General features: G+C 47.3%; 1 long non-coding RNA gene across 6 annotated transcripts in view; it reads right to left on the reverse strand.

Moving 5' to 3' along the window:
* Positions 1-1,936: 1,936 nt before the first annotated feature.
* The window catches only part of LOC117199468 (uncharacterized), a 65,766-nt gene continuing 43,745 nt past the window's right edge, over positions 1,937-23,957 (reverse strand). For 2 of the 6 annotated variants that reach the window (XR_007470879.1, XR_007470877.1), the window contains one exon: positions 1,937-15,419. This is a non-coding gene — a long non-coding RNA (uncharacterized LOC117199468). The remainder of the gene's footprint in view (positions 15,420-23,957) is intronic. The other 4 variants (XR_007470881.1, XR_007470878.1, XR_007470880.1 and 1 more) reach the window with 4 other exon arrangements.

Here is a 23,957-nt window from a genome sequence, read left to right on the forward strand (position 1 = left end):
ATTTTGTCTGATATGAATAGTTATTTTGATTAGTATTTGCCTTGTACATGTATGTATCTTATTTCTGAAAATAAGATACTGTGTGTATACTATACACACAGTTCTGTACCTAGATTTTGTGAAAAAAAAAATTGTTGGGGGAAAATAATATGCACATAGAAAATGAAAAAAACATAAATAGAGTTAATAACTATAAAGTGTGTAGCCACCACTCAGATCAAGAAACAGAACGCTGCCAGCACTCCAGAGCCTCGCGTCTGCCTCTCCTTACCCATCCACTCCCCACCTCCGTGCAGAGGGAAACATTATCTTGACTTTGTGGTATTCATTTCCTTGTTTTCCTCTATAGTTTTGCCTCCTCTGAATGCATCTCTAAACAGTAAAGTTCAGCTTTGCCTGTTTTTAAACTTTATGTTAATGGAATCATACTGTATACATTCTTTTGTGTCTTGCTCTTTTTTTTCCCCAATATTACATTTTTAAGACCTCTCCATGTTGTTGAATATAATGCACTTCACTTTTTCCACTTGCAGATACACCTTGGAGATTGTTCCAAAGTGCTGCATGTAAGAACAATGATTTATTCAACCAGGCAGGGTCAGAGAGAAGACTTGTGAGAAATGGAGAGCAGGTGAGGAAGTGGTGGATGGAGGATTTCAGAGAATTCTACGGATACCTCTTAATGGTCAAGGCTGACTGTGGCTAGTTACAGCTCTGGCAGCACAGGCTGTTACTCTGTCATCTACAGCCCATCTGTCGGTGTCTCCTTTCCACTGGGCTGGGAAGCTGCTCGGCTTATAGAGACAAGGAAGACGAAGAGCAAAGGGAACAGTTTCTTGCTTTTCCCCCCAGTGCAGTGTAAGTTTGGAACATTCTTGTTTCTTTACTCTTAATACCATAACAACCTATTTATATTTATCACCGCTTCTCGTACATTACAGAACCCTTTTCCCTTCCCCCCCGGTCATCACGGAAACATTAGAGTAATACTCTTTTCTCAGTTAACCTTTCCTTCCAGGATAGTTTATTTTTGAGAGGAAACATTTGATAAAGCTCAGAGTAATTTTAAATACATGATTTGCCATGTTAACACTTGTCACTTATCATATGCACTTCAGTCTGACCTCCCTGCCATTCTGTTAACCTTCAGAGGCGCGTTAAAGCAAGCCATTTGCAGCCGCCCTGTGAAAACTCTGCATTTAAATTGCTTTTCCTCCTTTCCCCAAATTTTCCATAACTATAAATAAATTTAATTACCAGTCCAAGAAGTGTAAGCAAATCTTCTATTACATTTTTTAAATCTTTTATCTCCTTCCTGTCCCTCTGCCAGATATACAGTTTATCAGGCAGCCTCCTTGCTTCTAGGGGCTCTAGACCTCCTCAGCTCTCCGCCCGCTAATAAAAATCTGAGTCTGTTCCCTTCTGTCCAGAAGGGTTTCCTGAGAGTTTCAGTCCCACCTAGCACTCCAGGGCCTACCCTGCAGACATGAGCCTTTCTGTAAAGGAGGTAGTTGGGAACCGACATTCGGGTCTCCTCAAATGTCTTTTTGGCCTCCTTTCATTGGCAGCAAAATGGGGCACAGCCAAGGTTGTGTTCTCATCATGCCATGAGTGCAAATTTCCTTCTGTCACCATGAGGTCAGGTCAAATGACATCTTGCAAAGGCACACTAATAACAATTTACCCTGAAGGCTTTATTCTTTTCAAAGCATAGGCATTATTTCATTTGTTATTTTTATTTTTAATTATATAATAGTGTAATCAACTATAGTCGATATATAATACCGTGTTATCAACTATATATTTCATTTGTTCTGGACAAGATCTTCATAATGTCAGAAAGACAGGCATTTTCCTACCTCCCCTTGATGCAGATGGGGAAATTAAGGCACATTACACACACACACACACACACACACACACACACACACACACACACACACACTCTCTCTCTCTCTCTCTCTCTCTCTCTCTCCCCTATCTCCAGAGTTGATTCTTTGACTCCCACACTCTATGCTTTCAAGCCATCTTCTTCCTCTCTGCTCCTTCCTTTGTCACATCCAAAGCTCCTCTGTAGTGACAACACTGGGGTTTAGAGCAGGGGCTGCTACACTCCTTCCCCAGAACTGCTGGGGGAGAAGCATCCTGGTCTCTGGAGCTTTCTGTGCCTGCTGGTCCCTCCCTCAGTTTGCCCACCATATCCTTGCTGCCCATCACGTCCTCAGATTCCCGCACAGTGAATCAAGGGACCAGGCTTACTTTACCCTTTCTGATCCATGCTACCCAGAGTCATACACCATCCCTCAGGTACCTCCCTCCTTGAGCCCAGGACTCTCGGAGGAGTGATCTGGCTGCCCGACTGCCCACCCTGGGTCTTCTGCCCATAGCACCATCTGCCTCTGGGCCTTTAGGTTCTGGGACCTTGGAGTTGGTCTTTCTAGAATTGACCTTGGGTCAGGAGGAAGTGGGTCATGCTGCTCAGATGGGAGCAGGAAGACCTAAGCAAGAGAAAGACCAAGAAGGACTGGAGAGGACCCTGACCCTTCATTCCAGGCAGAGGAGGAGAAACATTCCCCATAATCTGTCTACTAATGGCTGGCTAAGAGCAGGATAAACCCATGCACGGCATGCAGGGAAAGCTGGCAAAACTGCTGCCCGCTCATAGCTAATAATAGTGATGATGATAAGAATTATGTGTGCCAGACACCCTTTTAGGAGCTTTATATGGAATAACTCATTTAATCCTCCAGCAGTCCTATGCAGGAGGTAATATTATAGCTGGGAGGATTGAAGTACAGAGAGGTAAGCATGTTTTCTAAGGTCACACAATTAGTGGTAGAGTGAGGATTTAAAATCAGAGATTTGGGGGCTTCCCTGGTGGCGCAGTGGTTGAGAGTCCGCCTGTCGATGCAGGGGACACGGGTTCGTGCCCCGGTCCGGGAAGATCCCACACGCCGCGGAGCGGCTGGGCCCGTGAGCCGTGGCCGCTGAGCCTGCGCGTCCGGAGCCTGTGCTCCGCAACGGGAGAGGCCACAACAGTGAGAGGCCCGCGTACCGCAAAAAAAAAAAAAAAAAAATCAGAGATTTGGCCTCTAGAGTCCATACTCCTAACCATTACACTTGAGAATCAATGAGGCCAAGACAAAATTTGAACCTTATTTTAACGGGTTTATAACTTGAGATGCCTTCGGCTGCAAGTATCAGAAACTTTATTTCCAAATGACTTACACGTACACCAAGGATGAACCTTGAGGACATTATGCTAAGTGAAATAAGCCAGGCACAAAAGACAGATACGTACTGTAGATTCCACTTACATGAGGTTCCTAGAGTAGTCAAGTTCATTGAACCAGAATGTAGCGTGGTGGTCGCCTGGGGCTGGAGGGAGGGGGGATGGGGAGTTCGTGTGTAATGGGTCCAGAGTTTCCATTTGGGAAGATGAAAGTTCTGGAGATGATGGTGGTAATGGCTGTACAACAATGTGAATGTACTTAATGCCGCTGAACTGTACACTTAGAAATGGCTAAAATGGTAAATTTCACGTTACGTATATTTTACCACAAATTTTTTTAAAAAGAAAATATTGACTTTACTATAAGGAAGTTTAAAATGATCACACAGCACACAAAGGCCAGAGATAAGGCAACTCCGTAGCGTGTGATCAGTGGCTCAGTGACATCATGGAGGACCCAGAGCCATTTCCATCTTTCTCCCTGGCCATTTCTCGGTGAGTATCTGGCTCTCCTCATGGTCACATGATGGTTGCTGCAACTGGACACACCACATCCAGACATGACAAAATATAGAGGGAAGAGAGACCATTTCTTCCTGGGGAGGAATGGGTTTCCTTAGGAGAGAGGACACATTTCCCAGAAGACTCTCAGCACATCCATCCACATTTCACTCTCCAGAATTACATCACCCGCCCATGTCTAGGGGGACCAGCAGGCCCATCTTGGACCAATAACAACTTGCCCTTTGGAGCTGGGACCAGAGCCAGCATCCCCTGAAGTTGAAGACCACATGATGTAGGTCGAACCGGAACAAGATAGGCTCTGTTAGGAAGGTGGGGGTCAGACAGGATGCTGAAAAGACACCCAACCATGTCTGCTGCGACTTTGTAAAATAATACTTAATAAGGTCATTTATTAGTCATGTTCACCACAATTGTGTGGCACCCACTAAAACATGCAGCCCGAGCACCTGTTAGATTAAGCTGTTCTAAGGTTTTGGTGTTTTGTTTTTCTAATCCTTGCAACACTATCTCTTCTGTAGCTCATTTGGTGCAATCACCTTCTCATAATGGCTTTAAAATATAAAAGTTGCTGCGGTTATCAGTGCAATTTTCATAATAGTCACTAAACTTCTTTTTCACTGGAGAAAGTTTAGGGCAAGGAAAGAAGGGAGGAGATACATGGAAGAGGTGAGCATGGATTGAAGCATCCCAAAGGAGCGAATCACTACCCAGTCCCCACCCACCACTGCGCACACACACGCAGTGGACAACAGTGACAGCCTTGGCTACAGAGCCAGAAACTGGGTCCCAAACATGGCTAGGATAAAATAGGGACTGTTGGCTTTGGGCAAGTGACTTAATCTTTTCAAACCCTAATGTCTAAAAGCAGGTGAAAGCAGTGTCGGACTGTAGACATGTAAGAAGTTGTTGTGAGGGACTGAGGTAATCCTGGGCTCTTCCCTTTCCCCCACCACCACTTGCCTTCAGCTGCCAGGTCCTCCTGGTCTCCCTCTAACACCCGGGATAGTCACCCCTTCCTCTCCATCGTCATCTTGTGTCACCATCCTGTACCTGGACTTGCTGTAATAATTCCCTAACTGGCTTCAGGTCTCTAATCTTCAGCCTCTCCAGTCCATTCGCCCTGCAAGTCTAAGAGAAACCTTTCAGAAACACACATCTGATCATACTGTCCTTCTGTTGTTGACGGGATGAAGTCAAACCCTGTGGCGTGGGCCACCAGGTCCTGGGACGGGGTCTGCCTGGCTCCCTGGTCACGCACCTTCCACCTGCTCCCAGCCCCGCTGTCCCTGCACTGCCTGGATGCACCTCGCACCCTTGTTTACACTTCTCCATTCATTGGAAATGCTGTCCCTCTCGCCTGCCAGGCAAATACATCCTCTTTTTTAGTGGAGTTTGCAGTCAACTGGCTCCGAATTCCGTCTCAGCTGTAACCAGTTGTGAGACCTTCGGAAGTAGTAGCCTTACCCTTCTGATTCTCAAGTTCACGATAGGTCCGGTGCTGCTTACAGGGTTGTGAGAATTAGACCACAGGCAGGGACAGTGCCCAGGACAGCTCCCGGCTCCTGGTAAGTTCCTCCAAAGACAGTTGTTATTGGCACTTCCTCTGGGAAAAGTTTCCAAGCCCCTCGAACAGTCCCTTCTTCATTTCCACATGGAACCCTTTCTGTAGACCTACTCCAGCAGCCCTAACATGTTTGGAAATGAGGGCAGCACTTATTCCAGTTCAAGGTTCCCCCCATCCTCACCCCCCACCCTGGACCATAAGCTCCTGGAGGGCAGGAATCCTCAACGTCCAGTCCAGGGTGTTTCACAGGGCAGGTGCTTCCCTAAGTGTGTGTGTCCACCCCGGACCAGTTAACAGCCCATCGACTGCTTTCTTGGAACATCACCCTTGTGCCCAGCCCCATACAAGGAGGCTCTGGCCGAACTTCTCCAGGGAGATGCCAGAATCCCGTCTGTACTTGGGGGTAAAAGCCTGGTAGGTATAACAACCTTGACTTCCATCAGTCCGGGTCCCCTGGGTAACCCAGTTGGGTCCCCCAACATGCCTGGGTGACCCCACTGTCTTCCCTGCCCACCACCGTCCAAGACTGGAGGTCAACTTATTTAAACACCCATACCAACACCCAAATTGCTTTTCCCTCTCTCCTTTCCTCTGGTGAACAGAAAGTAGCATCCCAGGGCCATTGTGTGTCCTCGGTATCTCCTGAGTCAATTCGTTGGCCTTGTTTTCAGATGAGGCAAGTCCTTCCTCACCTGACTAGGCCTCCAGCAAGGTCTGGGGAAGGAGGGGCATGAGGATCTGGCCTCGGTAAGCAGGGGTCAGATTGTTGGCTGGGTTCCTGCAAACAGTCTTCATGTCCACAACTTTCTTTTTTTTCTCCTGAGCCTGTGGACAAGGCTAGACAGAAAGTCTGGCTTACCTCCACTCCTCCCCCCAAGCCCACTACATTTTTATATGGCTCCGAGGTTAATAGCCATGTCGTGTGGGGTCATAGAAGACATCTGTGTCTCAGATAATATGCTTACGGTGATTACCACACATAATTGACTGACCTTCCCTCATTCTTTCCCTGCTACAGGCCACGGCTGATAGGATGAACAAGCCACAAGAGTTTATTTTCCATCACACGTCATTGTGCTGCTGAGCAAATATGTTAGCAAGCTTTGAATGAGCCACCTTTTCAAACTCTAGGTTTTCAGAGTTAAAATAGGAAGCCATGACCAAGCCAATAATATTAGATTTTAAATCAGCTTTGGGCCACCCTACTCAGGGCACTACTGAGGGTCTCCTGGAAAACCAGGTTTGGAGCACAAACACTGCAGAATCCTCTTACCTTCAACATCATCCTTCTTCACGTTACTTTGGGGGGACTGGGGAGTCTTGATACTCCTTGTTGCAGCCTCTGGGTCTTTAGAGGGAGAGAAAAATTAGCCCTTGGGTGCCCAGCCAACACTGGTCCCAAAGGGAAAATGGAGTCCAGCCTTCTGAAGTCAGCTCATCCCATCGTACCACTGGCTGCACGGGGCCCAGCCGCCAGCTCCTGCATCTGTCCACCATCACAGGTCCACATGGTCTCAACAAAGCACATCCTAAGCTCTCAGCAAATAGATCCCTCCTTCTGTGAAGACAACAGATTCCTGATCCAAGAGAGAATGGAAAACTAGGAGGCTGAAATGAAAAAATTCCCCAAAGCAAACTTCAAAATGTTACATTAAGATTTTAAAACTTTTTAATAATGTTTTACCTTAGCTCTGTTCCATCTATCTAGCAATTAATCCATCAGCCTTCACACAATACACACCTACAGGAAACGCGATTACACATCTCTGGGCTGGATTCCACTGTGAATTACTAATATGATAACACTCGGGAATTCCAAGCTCCTACGTCATGCAGCATCCCCTCTGCCCACCCCACCCCTCCCCAGTAAGTTCTTGTGTGTCTTGGAGGACAAGGGCGGGGCTCAGTGGCTCCCCTGGGACTGGGTCCTGGGCCCTGGGGAACCAGCCGGGGTCTAACTCTCAAGTGGTACCACCTCACCCAGATCTAGAATCACAATGTTTGCACTTAAAACTCACATCAGCTCTCCAGACCTCTACAGTGCTGCACCTTGGGAAGATTAACTGGAAAGCAAGTGTCGACAAGAAAGTTTTCTGCCACAGTTTATCACATGAGTGTTGCTTCACAGTCATTTTAATTTGTGCAATAACCTAAACTGGGTTCTAGTTGCCACTTAGAGAAATCCACCTGGAATTGTCGATTCACCAACGTTTCATGTAAGTCATCCACGTCTTCTGTTGGCAGGGGAGGGACCAGGGAGAAAGGCGGGGGGAGAGATTGCAACTGCTTAACAGAAAAATTATACATATTCTGAACATATGGGTGATCTTTAGAAAATCTCAGCATCACTTCATAATTATATACTACAAGTTTTAATTAACTAAAGCTCTGCAAATCATAATGCCTTATTAAAATGCAATTAATCCTTTGATTAAAAAACAAAAAGCACAAGTATTTACAACAAAAACACAAGTAGAATAATTACAAATATCATGTACCCATTTCTTTTATTTGGGTGTCACTTATGATGTTGCCTGCTCCCTTCATTAATTCAAACACACACATTATCTCACATCCACAGCAGCGTGAGTGACAGTGGCCACCAAACACACAGCACTATATCCTATTGATTTCGGCAAATCCTGAACAATGCCATTTGCATGCTTGTTTCTGTAATAATAAAGATATGCCATTCAGAATTAAAGCCCGGCCAGGCTAGTGGCAACTAATTGTGTTGTATGTAATGAGTGCAATTTCAATTTGATATCACCCTCAGCTTTTCTTGCCGCACTCGCTAAGTACTTTCAAGTCTTTGTGGGGAAATAATTGATTTTTTTGTGCTGTGGGCACAAGAAAATTATTATGATCTTTTGAATAATGCCAAAGAAAAGACCATGAATGATTTAAATTGGTATATGAAGAAGGCTTCACCGTGGATGGCAGCTTGACTGACAACCTGCTAATGCAGTATCTAGATTAGCAGTTTTTAAGGAGGAAGCTAATATGAAACTAGTAAAACAGAAAAGGCTGCTACCAGGATTGGGTGGTGGCACGGTGGTGGCAGTGAGGGTTGTTGTTCCGTTTTATTTGTTATCCAGGGAGGACCAACAATTTGGGGATTTCAGGCATGACACGATTACATGATTGCCTGGCCCTCACCACTGAGGGTATGTTTCCAGTGATAAATGAATGACACGTTTGAAATGGGCAGACAGGCGAGAGCTGAAGCGGGATTGTTAGCATGACTGCAGTTCAGCTGGGCAGACGCAATCGCGGTGGGCAGATCCCCGGGTCTGAAACATGAAAGTTAGTTGCCATCTTCTTCTGACATCCAACTCCGGGCAGAAACTGGGAGCAGGGTGGTAAGGGAGCTACTTTCTTTATTCCTTAGTCTTTCCATTAGGAACAACCACTCAATCCCACCGTGAGCGTGGCGTGGGTCTAGCAGGAGAGCTAAAGTCCTTTTCTTAACCTGGATGATAACAGGGAAGGAAATCTAAACCTCAGACAGGTTTCCTTTGTGCCCATGAAATCTCAGATCTGCAAACCCAACCGGGACAACTGGTCCCCCTCCCCTTTCTCCCGCCTCCCCTTTCTCCCGCCTCCCCACCCCCGAGCTGAGCCTTTGCCCCCAATGTGGCAGCCTCGACTTCAACAAGGAGGAAATAAGCACCTTAGAAGGATGGCTCACCAATTCAAAACACAATTCCACCTTAAAATGCACCCACCTTCCAAATCTCATTCTTCAGAGGAGGGAGTGTTGTTAATTTACTTGGTCATAACTAAATAGTTTCTAATCTGGAGCAGGAGGCTGCTGGGAATATTGGACAGTTTAAAGGTTAATCACCATCGCCTGGTTACACAAGTGAGGCAGAACTAATTCCTCCAAAGGCAAATGGCTTGCAGTTTTATCAGCAGTGCAGATTAGAAGTGTTAATATACAGAACAGAATGGACGCTTAAGGGCCGGTTTTCCCCTTATCGGCAAACTTTGCAACAGAACTCAGCTCCCACACAACCTCTGCACTTCTATAATAAGGCCCCTTATTTTGCCTCTCGAGCAGAACTATCAAACAATCCTGTCCAAACCACTGCCACCAAAATCAGGGTATTACAGACCACGGCTAATTGGAAGATCACTATAATGAAGGAAAAGATAAAATACTTTGGCTGTTGGCCTAAAATGTGGATCAACGCAACATAGGAAGCTATCTTGCTATGTCACATTCTAAGAGATTTACATAAACAATAAACTCAATCCAACCGCCCCCCCCAAAATACATCTTTGTTTACAGTAAATGCAACTTAAAACCGGACTAGAGGAGGCGGGAGAGGGGCTTTACATAGGCAATATGATTAGGCCAGCAGTTTTGCAACCGTGCAGGAGAACAGGGACTGTGTGTATTTCCTCTCTTGCAATCAGCAGGGAGAAAGTGGTTTTTAATGTTCTCCACGCTTCCTACATCATAGATATTTAAATATTTGGACCACTCAGTATGCTAAAACGCTGTACCCGCCACACAAATTGACTTCCGTATTTCTACTAGGGTGGCAGCTGCCCTTCCAGGGCAGGAGGAAGGCAAGGACGTGGAAGGGGAGGGTTAAAAGGCTGCCACAAGCTGGTACCCAAGTGACTTGGTGGGTTTTCCTTTGGTGACTGGGGGAAGGAGGGGTAGATGCAGGTGTGAGAGGGTGGTGTTTTAAGAGAGCAAAATTAGAGACCACCAACCTCATCAAGCAGGGACTGAAATGTTTCCTTGATGGGAAATCTCTTATTATAACAAGGCCAAACATTCCAGGCACGTGAGGAAGAGACTCTCTGGGGGGCATGCACTAAAAGCAGATCCATCCCGGCGATGCATTCTGGAGTAAGGTTTCCTTTTTCCCGGGTATACCAAGCAGCCTGGGTGAACCCATCTCCCAGGCATTTTTCAGTGATTTTTCACCTCTGGCTGCTGGCTTTTCCCTGGACCCCAACACACCTATCTTTCCTGAGCCTTGGGGTAGCTAAAAAGGTGGGTTCCTGGGACTTCCCTGGTGGTGCCATGGTTAAGAATCCGCTGCCAACGCAGGGGACACGGGTTCGAGCCCTGGTCCGGAGGAATCCCACATGCCGCGGAGCAACTAAGCCCGTGCGCCACAACTACTGAGCCCACGTGCCACAACTACTGAAGCCTGAGTGCCTAGAGCTTGTACTCCGCACCAAGAGAAGCCACCGCAATGAGAAGCCCGCGCACAACAACGAAGAGTAGCCCCGGCTCGCCGTAACTAGAGAAAGCCCGTGCACAGCAACAAAGACCCAACGCAGCCAAAAAAAAAAAAAAAAGTGGGTTCCTGTCTGCAATAGGCATCCGTCATTCTCTTAGTCAATTTCTCACTCTTTTTATTGTGCAAGCTCCTATAAGAAGGAGCCATGGCTTCTGCCTGAATGGCCCACAGCACCTGGATGAGTGTTCCCTTTAGGTACCTCATAATTTACACCAACTGACTAACGAGCTCAATATATATTTATTGAATGCTGTAGAGGGTACAGGCTGCCTACAAGGAACTAGTCAGCTTACAGGGGAAAGCCAAGACTAGCCCCTCAGAGTTAGTACACTCCAGGAGACAAATGGCCACAGGATAAAAGGGAAAATGTGATGTGAAAGTGTGGCTAAGTGTGAACTACCCAGCCAAGGTAAGAAGTGTTCTGGGAGTTGAGTTAAGTGATCAAGGGCCTTGAATGGGGCCCATAAGTCATTCATTCGCTTAGTCATTTTTTCACTCAACAAACACTTGCTCTGCTCCTACTGTGTCCCCAGCAATGTTCTAGACACCAGGCATGCCAAGATGAGCAGAGTAAGGCCCTTGTCATCAACATGCTCACCATGGGAGAAGAGTAGGAGAGGCTGACCCATAAGCCAATGATCCCAATACACAGGGGCCTTGGCACTCCCGGATTTAACTTCTGACACTTTGGCTCACGTTAGGAGTCACTGTTAAGCCACTGGTGAATTCAGACGTTGATGTCAGCTACTCTCAATCTGAGGTTTCCAAAGAGAGGCTAATGAAACTCTTAATAAAGGGTACGCTGAAGTTATCTCAATATTGTAAAATCCATGTAGAAGTCATAGATTTAACTATCAGAAGCAGAGTAAATATCAAGCGTCTACTTTTGGCTGGAACAGAGTGAGTTCACGTGGCATTTCTTGGTGGTCAGAGCTTGATTGGCAGTTCTAACTGTTTAATAACAACGGGAAAGGAGTTACTTAAAATGTCATTTGTTAACAAATGTTGGAGGGGGTATGGAGAAAAAGGAACCCTCCTACACTGTTGGTGGGAATGCAAATTGGTGCAGCCACTATGGAAAACAGTATGGAGGTTCCTCAAGAAACTAAAAATAGAGTTGCAATATGATCCTGCAATCCCACTCCTGGGCATATACCCAGATAAAACTATAATTCAAAAAGATACATGCACCCCAATATTCATAGCAGCACTATTTACAGTAGCCAAGACATGGAAACAACCTAAATGTCCGTGAACAGATGAATGGATAAAGAAGATATGATATATATATATGTGTGTGTGTGTGTGTGTGTGTGTGTATACACACACACACAATGGAATATTATTCAGCCATAAAAAGAACGAAATAATGCCATTTGCAGCAACATGGATGGGCCTAGAGGTTATCATACTAAGCAAAGTAAGTCAGACAGAGAAAGACATACACCACATGATATAACTTATACTTGGAATCTAAAATATGACACAAATGAACATATCTATGGAAGAGAAACAGACTCACAGACAGAGAGAACACACTTGTGGTTGCCAAGGAGGGGTGGGAGAGGGAAGGATTGGGAGCTTGGGATTAGCGATGCAAACTATTATATATAGAATTGATAAACAACAATGTATAGCACAGGGAACCATACTCAACATCCTGTGATAAACCACAATGGAAAAGAATATGAAAAAGAATAGATATGTATAACTGAATCGCTTTGCTGTACAGCAGAAATTAACACAACATTGTAAATCAACTATACTCCAATGACATTTTTTAAATAAATACATACATACATAAAATGCCATTTCTTTGATGGACTGTATCTTTTAAAATATAGTGGCCAGGGGGTAAACTAATAAAAAGATGGAGACAGAAAGTTAGGAAAGCAATGATCTTTATGCATGGCTTGTTGTCTAAGCTATTGACCCAGTGTTACAATTAGAAGTTTCAGTGTCATGTTAATGAAGCAGATTATTCCTCAGCACTTCTTTGTAAGTAAGTGCAGTTGTACACATGCATCTCCTTCTGCTTCCAGCTGGAACAGCTCCCTGACACCTCACCAGCTCAGCTGACCATCTGAGGCCTGGAACTTGGCTGTCCACGCTGTGAGTGGCCATGGACGCTCCTCCGCTGAAAGTTAGTGGTTACCTGTGCTCACCTGGCTACAATGATGAACACTTCCAGGCCCTGCCCGGGCTTCACTTGCCTCTTCTGGGCTAGATCCCTTCCTGTAAGCTCAGCCTCGGATAGGACCAAGTCTGATCATTAGTAGGTAAATTTGCAGAGAGTCAGAGAAAGTCTCCAGTTGCTACTAGCCCAGGGTAGACTTTTGTAACTGGGCTTCCTACCTGATTCTCTGATTCTCTCATCAGATATTTACCGAGTAGCTATTAGGAGCCAGATACTGTACTAGGCTCTATGGCTATAAAAAATAATAAGGGACCTCCCTGGTGGCGCAGTGGTTGAGAGTCCGCCAGCCGATGCAGGCGACGCGGGTTCGTGCCCCGGTCCGGGAAGATCCCACATGCCGCGGAGCGGCTGGGCCTGTGAGCCATGGCCGGTTGCTGAGCCTGCGCGTCTGGAGCCTGTGCTCTGCAACAGGAGAGACCACAACAGTGAGAGGCCCGCGTACCGCAAAAAAAAAAAAAAATTAAAAAAAATAAAATAAAATAAAAAGTAATAAGGAGGGGACTTCCCTGCTGGCGCAGTGGTTAAGGATCCGCCTGCCAATGCAGGGGACATGGGTTCGAGCCCTGGTCTGGGAAGATCCCACATGCCACGGAGCAACTAAGCCCGATGCGTCACAACTACTGAGCCTGAGCTATAGAGCCTGTGAGCCACAACTACTGAAGCCCATGTACCTAGAGCCTGTGCTCCGCAACAAGAGAAGCCACCACAATGGGAAGCCTGCACACCGCAATGAAGAGTAGCGCCCGCTCGCCGCAACTACAGAAAGCCCGTGCAGCAACAAAGACCCAAAGCAGCCAAAAATAAATAAAATTTAAAAAAATTTTTAAAACAATTAATAATGAATACTACTCTCTTCCCCCAAAGAGCTCTTGTCATTTTGAGGAGGTGTACCCATAAACAATGACACCACCAGTGTGATAAGGGTTCAGTGATAATAGAGCAAGGACTTGTGAGGGAGAACCTAAGTCTATCTGGGTTCTCAGCAAAAGCTTCCCCAAGTAGGTGGTGCTGGATCTGAGCTTGAAAAATGGGTGTGTTCACCTGGTGTCAGGGAATTTGGGGGTTCCACAAGTTGTAGAAAGGGTGTTGGGAAGGGAGGGTTGGAAATGACACTCAGAGGAGCAGAAATAGTGTGTAGCAAGGCTCAGAAGAGTGGGAAGTTCGCAGGTGTCATGGATGTTGAGTTGGGCTCTCTAGCGTTCCTAAGGGCAAGAAGGCCGTGATGAGCCTTACAGAGAAAATACATGTGTTAGTTAAGCTTTGTTCGGGCGTGAGTTATTGTGCTATTGGCCATGAGTTCAATGTTAATGACTCATCATAACATAACATTGTAAATCAAGTATAACTATACTTCAGTAACAAATAGATAAATGAATAGGGTATCTTTGAATAGAACCACATAAACCAAGGTTATCTGGTACTCACCAACTGATGAAAACGTGAGCAGAGGCTCGCAGGACCCTAACCCCGTATATCCCCGAGTAGCAATGGCTCGGTATTTGTGATTTCAGTGCTTATGGTGACTTTATAGAACATAACACCTATGAATAATGAGAATTGACCATGAATAGGATAAGTGATTCGTGGAGGGAGACAGAGGCCCCAGGCACTTTGGAGTTGGAGTTTTCCAAAGCTTTCAGGAAGTGGTTTGGTGATAGCAACTCCTTTACATAAAGACAAACTGTGTGGGGCTTTTGGAAACACTTACAAAGATGTTCCTTATCATTTTTTGAGAGATCTTTTCCGTCTTTAGAGGATAAGGCCCAAGGTCTTAGCCCATCTTGGCTCCCAGTTCAGGTTATGGGATCCACTCCAGTGAGTCTCCTTCCAGTGTTTCAGAACTAGAACCTGCTTTGACTTGGCCAGTTCCCTTCTCCCTTCCTGCCGTTTCTTGTCTCTCAGCCCAAACACGCCGTGGTCTGCCAATTCTCTTTTCAGATGCCAATTGCTCATCTGCCCAGACTTCCATGTGTAACCTGCCCATGATTTCATTTAGGCCCTGCAACTGGCTCTGTCCTCAAGTGCCTGTTCCACTCACAAGACATGTCCAGTGGCAGGTTCCAGCCCTCTCCAAGAGCCCCCTCCTGCTACAATGGCGAGGTCAGGGTTGGGATCAGTGCTCAGTGGCTGCGAGAAAGAGAAACTTAAGGAGAGGGCTGATCACTAAAAGGATATGGAAGCATCTTATAGAAATAAAGGAAATTCAGGCCTCTTGAAACTGAAGCTGGTGATGAGGAAGCCGTGGGGGGCCACAAAGTTTCCCTCCCGTACCCTCCCAGCCCTCTGTGTCTCTCCATCTGTCTGCACCTGTCTTTCCCTCTTTCCATCCTCCTTCCCTCCCTTCCCACTTTTTCTTATCCTCAGTTTCTCTCTCCCGGTCTGCTTCATTCTCTTTGCAGACCATCTTGCTCTGCTTCCCCCACCCCCCTAACTCCCCTCTATTTCTGGCTTGCATGTGGCTTGAATCTGCCCTGGCATTAATTCCAACTCCCATTCTACACGGGGTTTATCGCAAATGCCCACTCCCAAATACTCCTAGTTTGCATATACAAGGGAGCCCCTGATAGGCTGAGCTCACCAGCTTGAACGAGCTTCTCTTAAGTCAAGTGCCGTCCCTGGTCCAATCAGCTGCAGCTGGAGGGAGGAAAGGATAAGATAAGGCAAGTCACGGCCATCTAAACCTGCTCCTTCCGAGGGCCTGTGGGCAGAACTCAGTGCCCAGAAAAGGGAACAGTTATCTTTAGTCATTTCATACCTCAGGCCATATTCTGAAATATGAGGAAACTGGATGGTATTAGAGATCCTTATTTAATCTTCCATGTTGCCTCATTGTGTGAAGGAGAGAGTGGACAAGTCATTTATGAAACTTCATTTTGGGGTTTAGGTCTGTCTTCTGGGAAGAAAAGTTCAGCCCAACCTCTGGCCCAAGCCGTCCTCTCCTGTCTGAAATCCCTACTGTCTTTCATTAGCCCTTCAGGAGGAGGAACAGAATTGGCGACCAAGGACTACTGTCTCCTTCAGGGAGGTCTCGAGTGGCTTGAGGGTGTTCCAGGGAGTGATTTCAGCATTCCTATGGCGCAGACGGGTCAACCAGGGAGCTGGAGGAACAAGGCTGAGCCATCTCCAGACAGGAAGGTGACCTCTGCAAGGTCTCTCCGAGGCCAGGCAGATAAACCTCAGAAGAGCAGAGATTAGCGACGGTCTGGACCCAAGGTGGGGCTGAATGAGGTCACATCTCAAGGCAAGCTTCAGCCCTTTCAGGTGAGGCCCTGCTGGCAAGAGAGGAAACTTCTCCCCTCTGCCCTCCGCGCCTCTGCCTCTGTCTGCAGAGAGGACGGAACATCTCTGAGCTCTCTTCCCACCCAGAGGGTGTGGGGGGAACTTTGTGCTCACTGTACAGGTTCTCTCCCCACAGGAGGAGGGGAAGCTCTTAGAGCCTGGCAGTCACCGTACGTGAAAGGCTCACGGACACCTGCCCACTTCCTCTTTTACTTCCTGCTTCACATCAGCGTGGCCGTGGGGTCTGGGATACCCCATCAGCTTATCACTTGGGCATTAGCAGCCCTGGCACATGAACTATTTTGTCTTGCTCTTTTTTCTCTGCAAATATGCTTCAAACTGACCTTTCCTAGCACTGCACTCTTAGGTTCTGGGAGAAAAGGAAGAGCAGTTGCCACTTTGATCTGAAGCCTAAACCAGTTCTCCAGCCCTGCTGTTATTAGAGCCCTACTGGGGGGCTATCGAGTATTGCCTCAGACACTCTTAAAGCTGTATTTTGTTTTACACTTGGCTACTGATTCTTGAGCTGCTACTTAATCCATCAGAATCTCAGAGAGGGTCAGACAGAAAAAGACAAATACCGCATGACCTCACTTATTTGTGGAGAGTAGATCTTAAAAGGTCTCATCACACACACACACAAAATATGTAACTGTGAGGTGATGGATGTTAACTAAACTACTGTGGTGATCATTTCACTATATATATATATATAAAATCATTATGTCATACACCTAAAACTAATACAGGGTTATATCTCAATAAAATTGGGGTGGTGGGGAAAGAATCTCGGAGAGGGAGGAGGTATCTACTGCAATATGCTTAGGAGACACAGATCTGAATGTGCAATGTATGTGGGAGGTAACTCTTAATTTGTTTCACCAATGATTTTATCCCACATGCTACCTAAATTAACACAAGTAAAAAGGTGGGATGCCTTAGAGATGCCTGTCTTCCTTACTCCTTGATGGAGGAATGAAAAAGTTAAGAGACAGACACAGGGCGGCGGGGGGGGGGGGGGGGGGGGGCGGCGGGGAATGTGGGTTTGCGGTTTGGGTTTTTTTTTTTTAATTCAGAAACTTTATTTTAACGCTTCTGATGAAAATCTTCATCAGAAGATTTTCTCGACTGGAACATCAGATAAATTCAGGTTATGCCATTTATTCTCTTTTACCACCTGCTGTTCTCACATGCGCCCTATCCATTACCTGGGTAGCATGATGAGAAGCTGGGAGGGCTTCCCCTGAAGGCAGTGGGGCAGGTAATTTCAGGACCCCTGCCCTGGTGGGCTTTTTCTCTTTCTAGGAGGAAGAGTAGGGGGGCTCTGAGACCCTGAATATACCCTGAAGGCTTTCTTGAGTTGGGCTCGACCCTCTCCCGGAGCTGCCTGTGCTGTGTTAGGAGATTTTGTCTCCTGAAGATCTTTCTGGAAAGTGGAGTCTGTCCTGCTTTGCTGCATTTGACAATCAGAAACAGGCAAGCTAGAAGGCAAGCTGTTACCTGACTGGTGACAGAACCATACGTGGCTCACCCTCAGCCACAAACCCAGTTTCCTCCACCTTAGCCTTTAAAAAATTTGCTCAAGTATATACTCATTATACAAAATTTAGAAAGTTCAATTAAGGAAAAAGAAAAGAACCACCTGAGACCCCTCTTGCTGGATGACCACTGTCAACATTTTGATATATATCCTTTTAGACCTTTGTCATTCATATATGTGATATTTATTTACCAAAAAAAGAAAAAAAAATGGAATCATAGTATGCAATGCTCTTTTGTAACCTGCCACTTAGCATCTAAAAATATATTGTGAATATATGTCCCTGGTGATAGGTATGTGCCCACAGCATCATCTGGAATGGTTGCAGACTGCTCCAAGGCATGACTGTACCCTCATTTATTAACCCACCCCATCAGTGGGTGATTAGGGCTTCTCCAGGGTTCTGGTGCTGTTATAAACAACAGTGCAATAAGCAGATCGTTGTACTTTCACCTTTGGACACGATTTGGTTATTTCCTGTCAATACCTTCCAAGAAATGCAGCTGCCCAGATAGAGCACATACTTGTTGAAGGCTTTATCATATATACCCCCAAAGGTCACCGATCTCCACTGCTACAGCAGTGTATGAGGAGGCCTGTTTCCCCACACCAAGAGCAACATTTGGCATCATCTCTCCCGCAAAACAGCAGTTGAAGGATCACGCATGTACGGAAGGAGGTGGGTGTGGACAGGAGAATCGGCTCCACCCCAGCAAGTCAAGGTTCTCCCCTGGACCCAAGTCTCCTTTGTAAAAGCATCTGATGGGCATAAGAACAAGCGAGTCCTCCAGCAACCTGGGCTCGGGACTGTGGGCCTCTCGCCGACGTGGCCTGGCCCCTCTCCCAGGGTTTGGGCTCCTAACAACGACCAAGGCTCAGGCCATTGTTCCTGCCTCCCATCCAGGTTGTACCCCATCTCCCTCCTCTGGCCAAAGTCCCACTGCCCTCTGGGGTAAGTCAGGGCTGGCCAGAGGGCAGCAGGAAGCACTTGGAAAGAGAATTCCTAACGCACAAATCTTTGTAGCTTCCCCAGAGAGCTGCGCTTTCACAAACCCCCTTGTGGCTCCCTCCTTTGGTCCTGGCTGGCTTTCTACAGCTGGTTTAGTGGAAGTTTGGAGCTTCCTTGTCAGTAAGTTTAAAAAAGGAGATCTGTGGGCTTCCCTGGTGGCGCAGTGGTTGAGAGTCCGCCTGCCGAGGCAGGGGACACGGGTTCGTGCCCCGGTCCAGGAAGATCCCACATGCCGTGGAGCGGCTGGGCCCGTGAGCCATGGCCGCTGAGCCTGCGCGTCCGGAGCCTGTGCTCCGCAACGGGAGAGGCCACAACAGTGAGCGGCCCGCGTACCGCAAAAAAAAAAGGAGATCTGTTAAATCACCCAGCAAGTCACAGAGCTAATCAGAGACCACAGAACCTGGAGAAAGAGGAACAAGGTAGAAAGCAAATGGCCCCCACTGTTCCGTTGATCTATTTCTCCTTTAAGCTGCTCTGTCTTACCTTGCTCCACGAAACAGTGGCTCTCTCCAGCTTGCCAGGAGGATGGCTCTCCCGCCAATCTGCATATTACGGTCCACACAGACTTGAGTCTCCAGGGGCAGGCAGTTGACTTATGGGAAGCAGATCTTCAATTAGCTTCATTCCGGCCTTCTTGAGGCTCTCCATCCACTCCAGTTTGGTCCCTAATTCATTAATCCTCCACATCCCAGCACTTGCCTGATCCCATCACTCTTACCTATCCTACATTATTGTACTCCTTTATGTACCACTGACTACTCATTTGATAATAGGTGGCCCTGGGCCTTGTACCAGGAGATATGCAGAGGGCCATATGGGTCCTTCTCTCCAGCCGGGGGTCATGCCTGACTCTTGGGGATGCGAGGATGAAGCAGCAGAAAGAAAAAGGACAATGAGGGAGAGGTTTACAGTCTCACCAGGGTAAGGAAGCTTCTCGTTTTCTGGTTCTTGTGTCATTATAGAGAAGTGTTCAAGCTTTTCCCAGCTGCATCTTCGGCTATAGCGTTAGCTGCATCTCTGGGGTCTCACTCCTCTGGGATGATGCAGGGGAAGGTCCACCGAGGGAGCTGCCTTGTCTACACACACTTCACTAGGACGTGATGAACAAGAGTTTTGCCAGAGTACTGGGCAGGCATTTAGCACATTTTAAACAGGATTTGCCAAACTCCGGAGCCAGAAAGGACTTAACGATTATTCTTGTCTAACTGCATCATTTCTTTTCCTTGCCTTCCTTCCTTCTTTCCTTCCTCCTTCCCTCTTGCTCTCTTTCTCTCCCATTTTCTTCCTCCCTCCCTTCCTTTCTCCCTCCCTCCCCCCTTTCTTTCTTCCTTCCTTCCTTTCTTTCTTTTTTCTTCCTTCCTTCCTTCCTCCCTCCCTCCCTCTCTCTTTTTCTTTCTCTCTTTCTTTCTTTTCTCTCTATTTCCATAGCTATCCAGGGAAGTGAGTAGTGCAATGGAAAGAATGCTGGCCTTAAATGCAGAAACCAGGAGCCTGGTACTAGCCAGGGACTTAGCTAACTGGGTCAGAGAGGAAGGTGAGAAAGCCCCAAGTGGGCCCCTGAGGGCATGTGGCCTCCAGAACCCAGGGCTGAGGGACCCAACCTCACGGGTGGGGTCCTGAGAGTCCTCACAGCCCAGATTTTAATGGCAGGGCAGCATCTGGGGAGCTGTTACAGGAGGTCCCAGTGAGGCTCCGCTGATCCACAACAGCTCACAGTCTGCACCCTGGAGAAAGTGGCCAGGACCCTGCAGGGCCCCGCATGCAGGAGCCCCACTTTTGACCTGCAGCTTCTTGTTCCCTTTGCCATAAGCTATGCTTTCTCTCCTAGCACCCTTATCCATCAGGCTAGTCTCCTTTATCTCTCTCAAGTTCACTACCACTCAGCCCTGCCCTTCTCTCAGGCTCTAAGGTGCCAGGAAGATCGTATTAGACTTTTTTTTGTTTTGTTTTGGCTGCGTTGGGTCTTCGTTGTTGCACACGGGCGGCTTTCTCTAGTTGCAGCAAGCGGGGGCTACTCTTGGTTGCGGTGCACGGGCTTCTCATTGTGGTGGCTTCTCCTGTTGCGGAGCACTAGGCGCACTGGCTTCAGTAATTGGGGCACGTGGGCTCAGTAGTTGTGGCTTGCGGGCTCTAGAGCTCAGGCTCAGTAGTTCTGGCCCACGGGCTTAGTTGCTCCACAGCATGTGGGATCTTCCTGGACCAGGGATCGAACCCGTGTCCCCTGCATTGGCAGGCAGATTCTTAACCACTGTGCCGTCAGGGAAGTCCCTCATATTAGTCCCTCTTAATCCCGCCTCCTCCATGAAGACTTCTCTGATTGCTTCAGCACACACAGCACATCACCGGCAGCACTGATGGGCTCTTTAACCGTGTTGTGTGTGTCTCCCTCCGGTCCACCCTGGAAGGAGCCAAGGTTTCTCCTTCACTTGTAGGCTGAGCACCGCATCTTCTGAGCCTAGGGCGACACAGAGCTGAACTCCAGCCCCAGCTTTTGGCTCTTTCTTCTTTGTGTCTCTATAACATTTAGCACAGTGCCTGGCACATTGGTAGGGTTTTTATTCTGTGAAAAGGCTAAGATACAGACCAGGGTTAGGTAGAGAGTAAAGAGGGGAGAAGCTACAAAGTTAAAAGACGCTTCTGGAACCTTAGAAGGGTTATTCCCATTGTTCACTAGAACAATAGTTCTCAAAGTATGGTTTGGAGACCCCTGGGTCAAAATTATTTTCAAAATAATACTAAGATATGATTTGCCTTTTTCACTCTCATTCTCTCAGGAGTGCACATTGGTGTTTTCCAGAAGCTCTATAATGTCTTATATCACAAAAGACTGAATACAGAAGCAGAGACAAGAATCCAGCTGTCTTCTATTAAGCCAGACACGTAAAGGGATTTGCAAAAATGCAAAACAATGCGACTCTTCTCACTGATTTTTTTCGCTTTGGAAAATATAGCTATTCCTCATAAAAACATGCTATGTGTGCTAACATGTAATGGGCTTCGTACGGTGATTTTAAAAATACATGAATAAACATTTCAAACATTTCTCAGTTTTAATTTCTAATACAGTAAATATCAATATAATCAAAATATCAGCTATAACCCACATAAATAAAAAGTTCTTTGGCGTCCTCAATAATTTTTAAGAGTGAAAGGGGGTCCTTAAACAAAAACAGTTTGAGAATCTTTGCACCAGAACAGGAATATTATTTGCTTGTCTGGTAGTCAGCGCCCCTTCCCCCTACCCACCCAATTCCCAGCTCTCTTTTACTCCTGGAGCCTGTGACCGTGGATTTTGGGATCACTCTTAGCTCCGGATAATCTATCAAGTGTGGCTCCCAGGGGCCCTGAGTGCCGGCATGCTAATGAGGACAGCCCTACCGTGAGTCAGGGGCTTGGTGAGGGTCCCTGGGCACTCTCCCCCGCAATGGCCAGTAGGCCTTTTCTTTTCCCTCTTTGTAAAGGCCCATGAGTCTCTCTTATCACCTCGGAAATGACTTGTCTCGTTCCACAGAACCTGACCAATCCAACCACCAGCCCTTCTCAGCTCACAGACCCTTGTCCCAAAGCAAGAGCTAAGAGAACTTTTCTCAAGCCCCATCCTTCAGGATGAGCTGACTCCCAATTTTCACTCTCCCCTGGAGATGGCAGGGGGAGTAGGGAGAGAGAAGAAGAAGGGGACGGACGCCCTTTCCAGAAGGCAGCTACAGATTTGAGTGTCCTGTCACTCAGTGATACACACCTCAGAACCCCCCAAATCGACGGACCCAGGAAACTGTCTCAAGGACCAGATGGAAGCTTGCACTGCTCCAAAGAGGTGAAACAGCTCACTGCCCGGTAGCAAATCAATTAAAGCAGTTGGAGCACTGGAGGGTCAAATCACAAAGGAATTAAGATCTGTCTGGAGGATAGAAGGCAGGGGGAAGAACTTATGGGTAGAAACGCTACCATCACCCACATAAATAATAATAATACGTTTATGATTAGCAAATGGGCGTTTCCCCCACAGCAACCCAGGCAAGTACATTATTAAGATTATTTCCACTTTACAGATGAGGAAGCCGAAGCTTAGCAAGCTGAAGGCATGTGCCTCCTACCAAGTGGTGGGCCTGGATTCTGGCTCCACACCCTTGGCTTTGAAGTATGGCTGTTTAGGGACTAAGTGTTCTGAACAGACAATTGGTTCTCTTTGCTGATTACTGCCCTAAGGAAGGGAAAGAGCGACTCTTCTGAAAGCCACATTCACTAATTGGAAAAGGTCCGCTTTCACACTTCATGAGATTACAGGGGGTTCGCTTCCCAAGCAGGGCATCCAGGGGACACACCAGGAAGTGCGGCCCGTCTGGGCTAACATTCTTGAATTCTTTTTTGACAGGGTGGGTGGGAGCTGGAGATTTGGTTACACCTGCCTTCCACGTTTTTCAGGCTAGACTCCTGGGCCTCACCTGGAGCTGATCCTGAGTGCCTGCATCACTGTGCGTTTGCGTGCTGGAGCCAATTTCAAATGCTTTCTGAGGAAAAACCTGGCAGGAAAGTGAGTCTCCGTGGTCTCACCTCCAGAGGAGGAGGGCTGGCCGTCTAGAGAGGTGAGTCCCCAGTCTCCTCCGCTCCCGGCTGGCTGCTTTTCCCTCACAAGGGGAAGAAGACATTGGTGACCCTCCCAGGTACCTTCGGGCAGCACCACCCCCGCCTCACCTCCTCCCAGTGATGGTTGCAGGCTTGGCCAAGGGCAGGAGTAGTTTGCACTTCTTTGCTTTAAGGACATACGGCTCCTTTACTGTTCCAGGGGCTTGAAAACCCCAGGCCAGGTGAGCAGAGAGCTGGGGCCTGCCCGATGGAAGTATGGCTCCTTGAAGAATCGCTTTATGAACTGGGCCTTGCTGTGATGCCATTTAAAAAGCTGAGTCATTGGCCGGTGGCAAGACCATCATGAGGAGGCTGTCCCTGACCTCCCCCAGCAGCAGGGCCGAGGGTGGTCCCCACCTGAGTCATTCGAACAGACAATTTAGGTGAAGAGCTACATCTATGCAGATTTGTAACAAATAGCTCCCTCCTCCAATTTCTCTCTCTCTCTCTCTCACACACACACATACACACACACACACACACACACACACACACACACACACGCTCTCAGACTCCCAACACCCTGCTGTGACCACCCTCCCCCAGACACTCTGGAACCAGCATAGCTTCTGGGGTTCTCAGTACCAGGTTCTGGACTCCTCCAAAACCTGGCTACGTTTTCACTTGGGGACACTCACGAATGATAGAAGTGACCTGGCTCCTTTCTTTATATTGCTTAGAGATCAATTAGTGGCTCATAGAGCATGTAAATACAACTTTG

Source organism: Orcinus orca, chromosome 13, assembly GCF_937001465.1.
Source record: "Orcinus orca chromosome 13, mOrcOrc1.1, whole genome shotgun sequence".
NCBI lineage: Eukaryota > Metazoa > Chordata > Mammalia > Artiodactyla > Delphinidae > Orcinus > Orcinus orca.